The sequence below is a fragment of the Ascaphus truei genome, chromosome 4, assembly GCF_040206685.1.
Source record: "Ascaphus truei isolate aAscTru1 chromosome 4, aAscTru1.hap1, whole genome shotgun sequence".
Taxonomy (NCBI): domain Eukaryota; kingdom Metazoa; phylum Chordata; class Amphibia; order Anura; family Ascaphidae; genus Ascaphus; species Ascaphus truei.
This window is the reverse complement of record NC_134486.1, coordinates 389025855-389039994: the sequence shown is the minus strand read 5'-3', so window position 1 is coordinate 389039994 and position 14140 is coordinate 389025855. Positions and strand designations below refer to the sequence as shown.

At 40.6% G+C, this 14140-nt stretch overlaps 1 protein-coding gene across 5 annotated transcripts in view; it reads right to left on the bottom strand.

The window, feature by feature from the left end:
* The window catches only part of SUPT3H (SPT3 homolog, SAGA and STAGA complex component), a 577858-nt gene that overhangs the window by 403312 nt on the left and 160406 nt on the right, over positions 1-14140 (bottom strand). The window lies entirely within an intron of this gene.

The following is a 14140-nucleotide window of genomic DNA, read 5'->3' as shown; positions in this document are numbered from 1 at the left end:
ACCTGGCATAATATTCCAATTCTCCATCACAGTAAACGGTACTGCCATCTATCCTGTCGCCAAAGCATGTTACCTAGGAGTGACATTTGACTCCTCCCATCCTTCTCCATTCACATTCAAGGCATGGTTAAAATGTGTTGCCTTTTCCTCTGCAATACTGCCAAGATCCACCCTTTCCTCTGTCAATCTACTGCTAAAACTCTAATGCATGCCCTTACCCTCTCCCGCCTGGATTATTGCAACATACTGCTAACAGGTCCCTGTGTCTCACAACTTTCTCTGTTGCAATCTATCCAAAATTCTGCTGCTAGAATAATTTCACTTTCTCTCTGTTTATCTCTTCCTCAAATTCCTCTCCTGTCTTCCCATCAAATTTCGGATCACCCACAAAGTTCTCCTCCTTACCTTCAAGGCTCTCCCCTCATCTGCTCCTCCTACATAATCAGCTTTGATCTCTTGTTATGCCCCTGCTCATCTCTTGTGCTCTACCCACAACTGTCTAATTCCACCCATTTCACAACTACTGCTCTCTCTCGCCTTAAACCTTTATCTCTCACTACCGCGTACCTGCAGACCGCCCCCACACGCCAAGCAACTACTCTCCCCGCCTTTAAGTGAAACCTTAAAACTCACCTCTTAAATTAAGCATTTCAATAGCCCAAACTCATGGCTACTGTCCCACTGACACAGTTGCTCCAACCAACCATTGTGGCCAAGCATTGCCATCTACAGAACTTATTCCCTCACCTGCTGTCTCCAAGTCTCCCAACATACCACATAGATTGTAAGCTCTCCGGGGCAGGGATTTATTTTCCTATTGTCTGGCTTTGTTTGTTCCACTTATTGTATTTGCATAGTGTCTGTTTTGTAAAGTGCTGAGTACACTATGGGCACTAGATAACAAAATGTATATATATAAATTTATATGTATAAAAGAGGAAGAACTTAAAATACAGACTCCAAATAACAAGTGGAGAAAAATAGAAATGCATCTATATTTCTACTATGACACACCATGTAAAAAAACCATACTATGACAAAATACACAATGTGGGGTTCAAGTTACTGGAAAGAGAAGTATATAGAAGATAATGAATTAGGAATTATTCAGCATCCTTTACGGATTAAAAGTTGCCAAATATAATTACCAACTTCTTAATCTCTCAAGTGCTGGCCACCCAAACCGGGTACCGACTGGAGCCCTTGGAGATGAATCTATACAAGTGGAGGTTTACAAGAGGCCAAAATTCCCCAGATGAAGTCCTAGTTCCAGGACGAAACTAGTAGGGAGGAGGCTCTAAGACAAACTTTCAGCATCCCTATCCAACATCACATGCCAGCAGAACCCCCTGCTCATTACTGGACAGTTTGGGCGGAGTGACATCAGCGGGCTAGTCTCGCGAGACCAGAGGATCAACCAGGAAGTCACAGAGAGGGGCTGCTGGCAGAGGAGAACCAGCACGGCGCTTCTTGGCGTTCCACGTGAAGGATCCATACAGCAACTCCAGGCAGCAGGACGGAGAGGATTATAATATCCTACATGCTTGTTTACATCTGCTACTTTGTAAGTAGCGATCTACTTTTGCGCATATATTTTAACTAAACGTACTTCACTATATTTTGTTTCTCTTCATTTATTTCCGAATCATTGGCAAAACCACACCCCCATTCTACTTATGCTCAAACTTATTATACAGTTAACAGTCATTTGCGCCGTTGTTTCCCCCCTTTCCCCATATATAAATTTATATGTATAAAAGAGGAAGAACTTAAAATACAGACTCCAAATAACAAGTGGAGAAAAATAGAAATGCATCTATATTTCTACTATGACACACCATGTAAAAAAAAACATACTATGACAAAATACACAATGTGGGGTTCAAGTTACTGGAAAGAGAAGTATATAGAAGACAATGAATTAGGAATTATTCAGCATCCTTTACGGATTAAAAGTTGCCAAATATAATTACCAACTTCTTAATCTCTCAAGTGCTGGCCACCCAAACCGGGTACCGACTGGAGCCCTTGGAGATGAATCTATACAAGTGGAGGTTTACAAGAGGCCAAATTTCCCCAACACTATTATGAATAGCTCTAAACAATACGGTGTGTAGTAAGGAAGCAACATTTAGAGCAGAGGTGGGCAACTCCAGTCCTAAAAGGCCACCAACAGGTCAGGTTTGCAGGATGTCCCTGCTTCAGCACAGATGGCTCTAACAGTGGCTCCGACTCGTGCTGATGCGGGAATATCTTGAAAAAGTGACGTGCTAGTGGCCCTTGAGGACTGCAGTTGCCCACCCCAGATTTAGAGCATGGTTCTTCGAATGGCTTTCTGCTGCTGCCAAATTTATCCTAGTGGCTTAGGCAGCTAATATGCCATTTTTCACACTGAAACTCACTGGTAGGTTAAGGTAGTGTAAATACATATGATCTAGATTTGCTTCCAATTTTGTAAATAATAATTGCAAGACTTTCAATGCATCTAAAATGCCATTGCAATAAGCTCGTGGCCCTTCCACTCCTAAATGTTTTCTGTTCTTGCCCGTTTGAAGAACTAGTTGAAGGAGCTCTGATTTAAAGCATCTTCTAAGTTGCTAACACACTGACCAGCACATGGGATTTGTACAGCAGGCACTAAATATCCTGTTTGGTAGTTTTTGTCGTTTACAAGCCAGTGGCACTGCTGCTTTAAAGCTAATTGCTATAACATGTTTATCAAGTATAACCTGAGGGTTTAATCTCTTAAAGACAGACAAATTACAAGCAGCCCTTCCCTGTCAGTCACTGCACTACAAAACCCCTCCAGCACGGAAGAGAATCATGTAAAACAAAAACATTTAAAAAAAGCAAATAATTAAGCATGTCTTGTACAGTCTACTGTACAAATGACAGAACACATGTTCATCAGTAACAATCCAGTGGCAGGAGGGATTAAGATTCAGGACCAATCCTCCCTTTATTCCCAGTGTGTTTATCTCTGGATGAGGACAGTTACTCCGATGATGTTACATGATCCGCTGTAATGTAGACATTGTTTAAGAATTAAAGTCCTGGTAGACTCTGGCTGATTGAATAATTCTGTGTTATCCCCTTGAGGTTTCTAATACCCCCCATTAGCCTTCTTAGATCCAAGCCAAACATGTTCAGCGTAACTAATCTTTCCGTGCAGCTCTCACCTGAGAAACCACTAATTATTTTTCGTACCCCAAAGGGCATTCCTTCCCAACCTTCTTAACCCCTTTAGTGCCGCAGGGGATGGTAATGCATCATTTGGTTGTGCGATGGAAACCCTTCTTAGGTTTAAAGGGATTAATGTTGGTCTTGTACGTTTAGAATCCAACCCAAGGCTGGGGTAACCAGTAGAATAAACCACCGCTGTCGTCTTTTAATGGGGTTGAAATCTCAGACACTCCTGCCAGTGAAGGTAAAGCATTCCCGGGTCCAGTAAAGTGCACTTTGAACGTTTTCAGCAGAGTGAAAGTTTAAATCCATTCAACCGCCAAGAATTGATGCTAATGCCGCCTGCTCCAGCCTGACTGGGATAAGAGGGCACAAGCAAATTCTTATCAAAAGGGGGGAGGAGGGGAAGCAACACAACGTGTCTCACCGGATTATCTATGCATAAAATAATGAAATGCTGCTAAACACGGACATTTTGCTTATGTGTGCTGCTATTCCAGAAAACGACTGACAGCTTAGATTGTCCTTTCAACCACACCCATAAACAAAAACAATGATTGCTTTTTAAATGCATATCCCTGGCACTTATAACATAGCTGTAACCATGATGCCGGCAAGTGTGGCTGAGAGCAAGTATTAAATCCCGGAAGCTCAGTGTTAATGGGGAACATGTAGTTCTCAGGCTGCATATTCTCAGCACTGGCTGTAACAAAACAAACGTTTCCTGGATTCGAGCCCCCTGAAGGTTCTGCCCCTTGTCCACCTCGCACCTATAGTGGGCTCGAGAAAACAGCCTGCAAACAGCTGGGCTGAGGAGGAGCTACAGATGTAGTAGGAGTCACGGTCTTCGGAGCTGCGGCTGAAGTCAAAGTCGAAAAGACGAGGCTCCGGATATAGTGCTGCCATAGTGGGTCCATATTCCGGATAGGACCTCCCATAGCAATAATCCTCTGGTGCCACGCAGCTTGCCCCAGTGCTGGAGACCACGAGTGCTGCTACATCCGTACCTGCCCCCATTTACACAGTCCCTCTCTCGCCATTTTACAGTATCTAAGCAAAAAAAAAAAAAAAATGCTAAGTTCGGTTAAGATGCATAACCAGCAAACCCACCCACAGAAACAGTTTTGACCTTAATGGGTCTCCTCAGTGTGGAGTTGGTTATACCGGCTATGCAAAAATGAAGCAAGGGTTAACAATGGCTGTGCTCAAAGCTGTGACCATGCAGCAAGCTTAAGCCTATAGGGAACCATGTTTATGGTTTTGAAGCAAAAGGTGGCACTGTGTGCTCATTTGAATGTCATTTCCCAGAATCCCTTGCTGCAGTGGAAGTGCTGTGTGCTTTGTGATAATGGTGAAAGGCAGGGTTGCAGACCTGTCTAACACATGCAAATGAGCACACAGTAATATTTCCATTTGCTAAACGCTTTGCTGTGGAGTGTTTTTGTCACTTTTTTTTTTACCCACCATAACTTAACACACAGACACAGACACAGACACAGACACAGACACACACACACACAGACACAGACACACACACACGTGAAGGGCTTGAGGCAAACACTTAGATAGTATGGACCAGACTACCAGAGAGGGTGCTGCTATCAGAGTATCATTGCTCTTGATAAAGGCTGTAGAGATTTAGCTGAAATGTTGGGCCAATAAAATAATTTTTTGCATAATTTTGGTGTGCCTATCCCTTTGTGTGTGTGTGTGCGCGCGCGCATGTATATACACACACGCGCACCAAGAAACAAAAAAAAATCTATAAAACTGTTTAAAAGTGCAGCAAGAAATAATATGTTTTCTTTAATAAAGTCTAAAAACATCAATGCTTACTTTTAAGCAAGTAATGAGCATAAGGTATACAGAGATGTTCCCGGGAAACGTTCGTATCAGTTAACAGTAGCAGAAAACACATTGGTCCTTAGGTTTAGTTCCTGTGGTCCAATTTGGGAACTATTGCTGGGCGTGATTTGTGATTGGCAGCTTTGCTACTGAAGCAGTTCTTCAGCAGACACGGTTTTCCTGCAGCAGACCAATGCAAGCTAGTTACATTTTTTAAGCTCTGATAGTGTATTTTGCCATGCAAATATAAAAAAAATGTACAGGCATACCCTGCATTAATGTACGCAATGGGTCCAGAGCATGTATGTTAAGCGAAAATGTACTTAAAGTGAAGCACTCCCTTTTCCCACTTATCGATGCATGTACTGTACTGCAATCGTCATATGCGTGCATAACTGATGTAAATAACGCATTTGTAATGAGCTCTATAGTCTCCCCGCTTGCGCACAGCTTCGGTACAGGTAGGGAGCTGGTATTGCTGTTCAGGACGTGCTGACAGGCGCATGCGTGAGCTGCCGTTTGCCTATTGGGCGATATGTCCTTACTCGCGAGTGTACTTAAAGTGAGTGTCCTTAAACCGGGGTATGCCTGTAATCGTATTGGCATGTTTCAAAACATATATTGTCATTTTCCCAAGCATAATGTTACACTTTGCACAGTGACATAGCTTGCGTTTCATAGTGTAGCACCATATAGCGATATAAATACTGTACTTCAGAAAACATTTGGTTTATGTCGTTTAACGACTATTTACATATAAATAGAGTCAAAGGGAAAATAAAACCCTGGCGCTGTTTTGCTTTTGTCTTTCTTCCTGAAATTCTTTTCTGAAGAATTGCATCTTAAAGGGTATTTGAGTGAATTAAGACTAGAAGCTGCAAATATTACAGTCCAAATCGGGCTGTGTTGGCAAGTGTTCCAGAAGTAGGGGTTTCAGAAATTCATGTACGTATATGTATGTGTGTGTGTGTGTATATGTGTATATAAACTCACAAACACACACACACACCAGAGCAAAACATAAATAAAACAATCAATAGCCAATTGCAGTAAAGTATCAAAATAGTGTATTGTGCTTTTTGTGTACAATAGAATATTTTGATACACTTGCCTGCAATGTGCTACTTCTCTCTTTGCTCTGATCCATGGGTTGTGTGCACAGGCCAAAATATGCCTGCTATACAGTAGGTGTGCCCATTGTTCTTCTGTATAGAGAGGTCTGATTTATATAGATATATATGAAAAGACACAGCAAGAACTCCAGCAGCATTCAAATAAAGGTTGGTGCATATCCCATAAAGAATAGACAAATGTACGATACCGTTCTCACGAAATCAGCAGACAGCACTCAGGTTAAGTAAAGTAAATAGGTTTGTAATAAACAGAGCACAAAATGTCAACGTTTCGTTCCCAATGTGAGACCTTCCTCAGGGAAGTGCATACATACATACATACATACATACATACATACTCAGCCACTGAACAGTATCGTTTATTTGTTTTTAACAAAATGCTTTTATTTGTGCAAGCTTTCGATATATACTGATCTCTTCAAGTTCCCTGGCGATCTTGCATAGGGCTTCTAGGTGTGGGTTATATGTGACCACCAAATGTACCCTGTCACTTGTCTCTTTCTGTCTGTATTCAAGGAGATCACTTCTTGATATTCTGGTGGCTTTATGAATTTGCTGGTCTACAATTCTGTGGTTATATCCACAATTGTAATCCGTGGCCTCTGTCTGCTATGTTGGAGCATATCTGGTTGTACCGTATAGCTTGACTGTAGATGGTTGCATGCTTAATGTGTGTGGGTGGAAGCAGTTGTCCCTCAAATAGCTGGCTCTGTCTGTAGGTTTGCGGTATATAGAAGTCTGTAGTTGGTTGTTCTTTATGTTATTGGTGGTGTCTAGGAAGTATACTTTGTCCGGGGAATGGGCGAGTTTGAGGTTGATGGTCGGGTGGAACATATTGAAGTTCTCATGGAACTGTATGAGGTCCTGTTCACCAGAGGTCCAAATCAGGAGGATGTCATCGATGTAGCGAAGGTATGTAAGGGGTTTCAAGTGACAGGTGGAAAGAAAGTCACTTTCCAGTTTTGCACAGAACAGATTGGCATACTGTGGCGCCATCCGAGTGCCCATAGCAGTACCGCTTGTCTGGAGGTATGTGTCATTTCCAAATGGGAAGAAGTTATGGGTCAGAATAAATTCAATGCATTTAGTGTCTGTGAGTGGCTCCAGCGGTCCCAGAAAGTATCTGCAGGCTGAAATCCAATCTTTGTGGGGGATGTTTGTGTAAAGTGATTCTACATCCATGGTAGCTAGTAGTGTTCCTTTTGGGAGGGGGCCAATGGCATTATGTTTGTTTAGCAGGTCGGTGGTGTCCTGGATATAGCCGGGCGTGTTCCTGACAAGTGGTTTTAGAATGGATCTGGCACACTGACTGAGAATATTTCTGGATAGGTGGAAGGCAGAGATAATATGGCGCCATGGGTTACCCTCTTTGTGAATTTTAGGGAGCATGTAGAATGTGCCAGGTTTTGTATATATACACACCATACACATTTGAAGTTATGGTGGGTGAAAAAGGTGACAAAAAACATGTCTATGAGTGGTTTCTCTGGCTTTGCATCCGATTCCCATGCTGTGTATAAAAGCTGTGTTAACAGCGAGCATTAGCTTATAAGGGCTCCATGTAAAAATGAATTTCAGGCAAAAGGGGACACTATGTGCTCATTTGCATGTAATTTCCCAGAATCCCATGCTGCAGTGGAAGCACTGTGTGCTAGGTGATAATGGTGAAAAGGCAGGGTTGCAGACCTGTCTAAGACATGTGAATGTGCTCACAAGTAATCTTTAATTGGATAGAATATATATATCTATATATATATATATATATATATATATAGATATATATATACACACACACACACACACACACACATATATATATATATCATTTTAGACATGTTTTTTTAAGCAAAAAGTGTCACTGTGTGCTCATTTGCATGTCATTTCCCAGAATCCCTTGCTGCAGTGGAAGTGCTGTGTGCTGGGTGATAATGGTGAAAGGCGGGGTTGCAGACCTGCCTAAGACATGCAAATGAGCATACAGTATATTTACATTTGCTATATGCTTTGCTGTGGAGGGTTTTGTCACTTTTTTTACTCACCATAACTTAAATATATATATATATATATATATATATATATATATATATATATATATATATATATATATATATATACACATACACACATATATACTCATATACATACACATACAGTTAGGTCTGGAAATAATTAGACACTGATAAAAGTTTTATTTTGGCTGCGTACCAAAATAAATTCAAGTTACAGTTAAATAATGAATATGGGCTTAAAGTGCAGTATATCAGCTTTAATTTGAGGGTATTCACATCCAAATTGGAGGAAGGGTTTAGGAATTACATCTCTTTAATATGTACCCCCCTCTTTTTCAAGGGACCAAAAGTAATTGGACAATTGACTCAAAGGCTGTTTCATGGACAGGTGTGGGCTATTCCTTCGTTATTTCATCAATAAAGCAGGTAAAAGGTCTGGAGTTGATTCCAGGTGTGGTATTCACATTTGGAAGCTGTTGCTGGGAACCTACAACATGCTGTCAAAGGAGCTCTCAATGAAAGTGAAACAAGGCATCCTTAGGGTGCAAAAAAAAAATCCATCAGATAGCAGGAACATTTGGAGTGGCCAAATCAACAGTTTGGTACATTCTGCGAAAAAAAGAACGCACTGGTGAACTCTGCAACACAAAAAAGGCCTGGACGTCCATGGAAGACAACAGTGGTGGATGATCATAGGATCCTTTCCATGGTAAAGAAAACCCCCTTCACAACATCCAGCCAAGTGAAGAACACTCTCCAGGAGGTAGGCATATCATTATCCAAGTCTACCATAGGTTCACCACAAGTTGCAAACCATTCATAAGCCTCAAGAATAGAAAGGCCAGATTAGACTTTGCCAAACAATATCTAAAAAAGCCATCCCAGTTCTGGAACAGCATTCTTTGGACAGATGAAACAAAGATCAATCTGTACCAGAACGATGGGCAGAAAAAAGTATGGTGAAGGCTTGGAACGGCTCATGATCCGAAGCATACCACATCATCTGTAAAACACGGTGGAGGTAGTGTGATGGCATGGGCATGCATGGCTTCCAATGGCACTGGGTCACTAGTGTTTATTGATGATGTGACAGAAAACAGAAGCAGCCGGATGGATTCTGAAGTGTATAGGGATATATTGTCTGCTCAGATTCAGCCAAATTCTGCGAAGTTGATTGGACGGCGATTCACTTTACAGATGGACAATGACCCAAAACATACTGCGAAAGCAACCCAGGAGTTTTTTAAGGCAAAGAAGTGGAATATTCTGCAATGGCGAATTCAATCACCTGATCTCAACCTGATCGAGCATGCATTTCACTTGCTGAAGACAAAACTTATGGCAGAAAGACCCACGAACAAACAACAACTGAAGACAGCTGCAGTAAAGGCCTGGCAAAGCATCACAAAGGAGGAAACCCAGCGTTTGGTGATGTCCATGCATTCCAGACTTCCCTCATTGCCTGCAAAGGATTCTCGACAAAGTTTTAAAAATGAACATTTTATTTACGATTGTGTTTATTTGTCCAATTACATTTGAGCCCCTGAAATAAGGGGACTGTGTATGAAAATGGCTGCAATTCCTAAACGTTTCATACAATATTTTTGTTCAACCCCTTGAATTAAAGCTGAAAGTCTGCACTTCTATTGCATCTGGGTTGTTTCATTTCAAATCCATTGTGGTGGCGTACAGAGCCAAAATTATGAAAATTGCGTCAGTGTCCAATTATTTCCGGACCTAACTGTATGTATATGTATATATGTATATATATATACAGTATATATACAGTATATATATATATATATATACATACACACACACACACACACACACACACACACACACACACACACACACTTTGTGTTTCTTTATATTACTGCATGTTCATTTTCCAGGGTGTGGGGGGTCCTGCACAGTAAAAAGTTGCCTAAACCTACAAATGAGATAAAACACAAAGCTACACGCAGCCAGTATAATTTTATACACGTTTAATCATTTCTTGCTGCCTTTTTATGACTCTATATGGACTGTATTATAGGAAATGTAATTCGCACATGCTGTTTCTCATTCAGAAGGAAACACAGAATAGGATGTGGAGCGCTTCTAGCCAAATCTTCATTCAGATCCAGGATCCATGGACGCCACTGTAATTGAGACATTCCCAACCAGATAACTATAGACTTTCATTTTCCTTTCAAATAATAGCTCTTCCGAATCAGTTCCAACTAAAACATTAATGTTCTTCAACTTAAAGCAAACTGCCTTGAGCTGAATTTCCAACAGATTACACAGTTTCTTGTTTTAATTTGCCAGAGTGTAGTTTATAGAGGCACAATGCTCAGAGTATTAAACATATAGCTCGTTTCACAATATTTCCGCTGAAATGGGTTCTCTAATGAAGCTGAATGTCGAACAATAAAGAAAGATTTGGGGGGGGGGGGTCTGTGTGTGTTGTGCTTTTTCCCCCCTCTCTGATCATTGCTACGATTGTTTGATCTTCCGAATCAGATTTCATCGCTACACACAACCGTTTCCTTTGAATGAGACTTGATGGTAAAAAGTGTCTGATTTCCTAGGTACCTTACAGCAACAATAAGTAACAAGTAGGTGGGTTTTTGTGTATAGTAAAAGCAGCACTTCTATATATCAAAAAAAAAATACAGGGAAAAACTCGGAAAGTCAGGGAACGTGTGAATTAATTCAGTCATAAAAGATATATTTAAAGCAGCAATAATCCCCCATTTTTATTCCTTTCTAATTTGTATATGTAAAGCTTGTGACAATCTATAATTCTACATTCTTACATAAAGTGGTCATCGTTTGGTGCTCCTGTTCTATGTGTGTAAAAATCCTGATTGTGTGACATAATGGCTGCTTCAGTCAGTGTAACTCAGCAGCTACAATGTATACTTATACTAAGGTAACATTATCTATTGTTACAGTTTGCAGGTCATACTGCTGGGAATATTGGCAACAAATTATTCCAAATAGGAAAGTGTTGCAAAGATCTTGCACTGCTTGGGTGGTGGGCTTAAACCTGCTATAGAAATCAAATTAAGCTTTAAAACTAATTAAACATAGCATTAAGAGTTGATTTTTTTTATTTTTTATTAATCAAGTATTTAATACTACAGAACCGATTTATTTTTAAAACCCATGTAAGATTACACATGTTTTGCTGCACTAATTAAAAAAAATTGTTAAAAAAACATAATTATCTGCTGCAGAATGAAGCAGCAATACTTTTTTATTGAAATTCAGATTTAAAATAATGGTAACAATCAGTTGACAATTTATAATCATGATTACATTTTAATATCTTAATATATTGTTTTCAAGCACAACGAAGCACAAATTCTGCTACTCACCGACCAGTAGAATTTCGTCCGTCATTAAAAAAAATTATAATAATAATTTCCAGTTATTTAAAAGGTTGTTCTCAATGCAGAATGTATCAACATTGCTTTCATTTTGGATTTAATGACAAAAAATAAAATGTGCCGTTTCCACAAAAATTTCTTAGCTATGGCGCCTTGATCAAACGTGTAACTGCAATTAAATATTATGAAAACATTCTTTGAAAGAGAGAATTGTACCAGTTAATGTGGAGATTTTAACATCTAAATCTTTGTATACTGCCAGCCCCCAGTAAAGAATGTAAAAAAAAGTTAGTATATTTGTGGCATACAGGTCATGAAAACAGAAAGACATTGAACGTTGTCCATTTAAAAAACAAAAACAAAAAAAAGAATATATATATATATATATATACACATATATATATACACATATACACATACATACACACAATATATTTAGAGAGAGAGTGTGATGAAAAAGCATAGCTTACATGAAAACAGAGGACAGAGACATAAGTAGTTAAATTCTTTTACATTTCAATATTTTCTGCAGCCAACGAGTCTGACAGTGAGTTGAGGAGAAGGCCAAAACAGTGAGCAATGCTCATAAACCATAATTGTTGGGGAATAAAACATGAGGAATGGTATAAGAAGAAAATGTTCTGAAGTCCTTGCTTACTAATAACAAGAAGTGACAAAGCTGTCAAACTCCAGCCTGCGAGAGACACACATGGGACAGCCAATATACCCTTCTCATTCTGTGTTGCTTACAGAAGTTTACATATTTTATGTTGCCAACTGATTTTTATTGAACGAACATTTGAAGTACTTCATAAACGCAGGGGGTGAAATAGCTGTTTTTTTCAAATGGCCCATAAGTTCTGTCCATCTCCCAACAGCTGTTCCATCCCCCATACTTGGAGACAATCCAAGCTGGCGATTTGTTTTTTTTTTGCGTATCTTGTTTTTACACAGGATTGAAGCAGGGGGTCTCAGGGGCTGAACCCTGTTAATTTCTGCTCCAGTGACCCCCTGCTTCCAGGGACACACATCTCCGTAGGGGGCGCCGATAGCCACGCCTTTCAGGTAGCAGGGTTCAAGAAATGGCGGAGTTCAAAGCTTCCGCACCCTGCGGGCCAAAGAAAGCTGTGACGTCATCAGGTTGGGCTTCCTGTCGGCCTGCGTCACGCGGGAGCATTGCCAAGATTTCGGCGCTCCCTTTGGAGTTGCTCGGGAAGCAGAGGGCCGCCGGAGCTGAAATAAATGGGGTTCCGCTCCGAAGACCCCCTGCTTCAAAGTCATGGGAGAGAAAAAAAGACAAGCATGAATTGCTCCTTTAAAATGGTAACTAGTTTTCTTAATGTGTTGATTTGAAGTCTGTAATCCATTTAGGACTGGACATTACTGGGAGGTGGCAAGTTACCTGCAAGTGACTAGAGTTCTCCTAACATTGGCAGGTTGCGATTTTCTCATCCATCTTTTACATCTTGCTTTGGCTTTGACTAAGATGATGTGATGCTCCTTAAAGCCCATTCAAGCACAGGAGTCCTAGGGTCCATCAATGTGCAGCACAGTTTTATACGGCTGGGACTGCAGGACATATTTACTGAATCGGTGCTAAGCCAGAAGTTTAGCCACGCTTATTAAGTATGGGCCTTAGTCCTACAAGCTTATGTAGCAGTGTAACAAAATACTCTACACCAGGGGTGGCCATCTCCAGTCCTCAAGGGATACCAACAGGTCATATTTCAGGATATCCCTGCTTCAGCATAGGTGGCTCAATCATTGGCTCAGTCTGAGACTGCACCACCTGTGGTGAAGCAGGGATATCCTGAAAACCTGAACTGTTGGTAGCCCTTGAAGACTGGAGTTGGCTACCCCTGCTATATACTGTGTATAACACTCCTTACCTAGAAAAAAGTACAAGAGGCAGAACAAGTGAATTGTGGACCCCGGTGAGAGTATTTGCCCACTGAAGATTAGGACCAGATCAATGTTGTGGCTTTAACCTTTTCTCTGCTGGAGAGGCTTCCAAAATATGAATCCGAGGCAAACCTCTGAAGCAGTTTAAATAACAGGATTTAAACACATATCTGTTTGAAGTGAGCAGTGTTAGAAATGGCAAATACCACCCACGGAAACCGTTACCGCAAGCTCTTCACTTTCCAACGTCAATATCTCGGAGAGAAGGCCACGGGCTTCAATAATCACATTCAAGCCGTGCGTTAACTCAGTACATTGCTGCATTTCTTTTTTTTCTTTTTTCTGTTCACTCATGTGGCCCAGGAAACGTGCTCAGCTTCTGACCTCACAACTTCTTATGCTTGGTGATACTTTGTGTTCCCAAGCAAACGCTTCACCGCTGTGCCCTGCACTGCAAGATAACTACACCGGGTCACTGGAAGTGTCTAGTTCCACCAAGAACAATAGATTAAAATAAACTATTGTCTCATTTTTTTTGTTTTAAAGCAGCAATCCCCCCAGACGCCTGTACGTGTTTAACTCGCATAATGTTAGTATCATGCTCCCTGAGAATGTCCGACACTTTGCAAACATATTTACGTCTTTGTTTTTTTTAATGTTAAAAGACATGACAGTCTTAGTCCCTGGT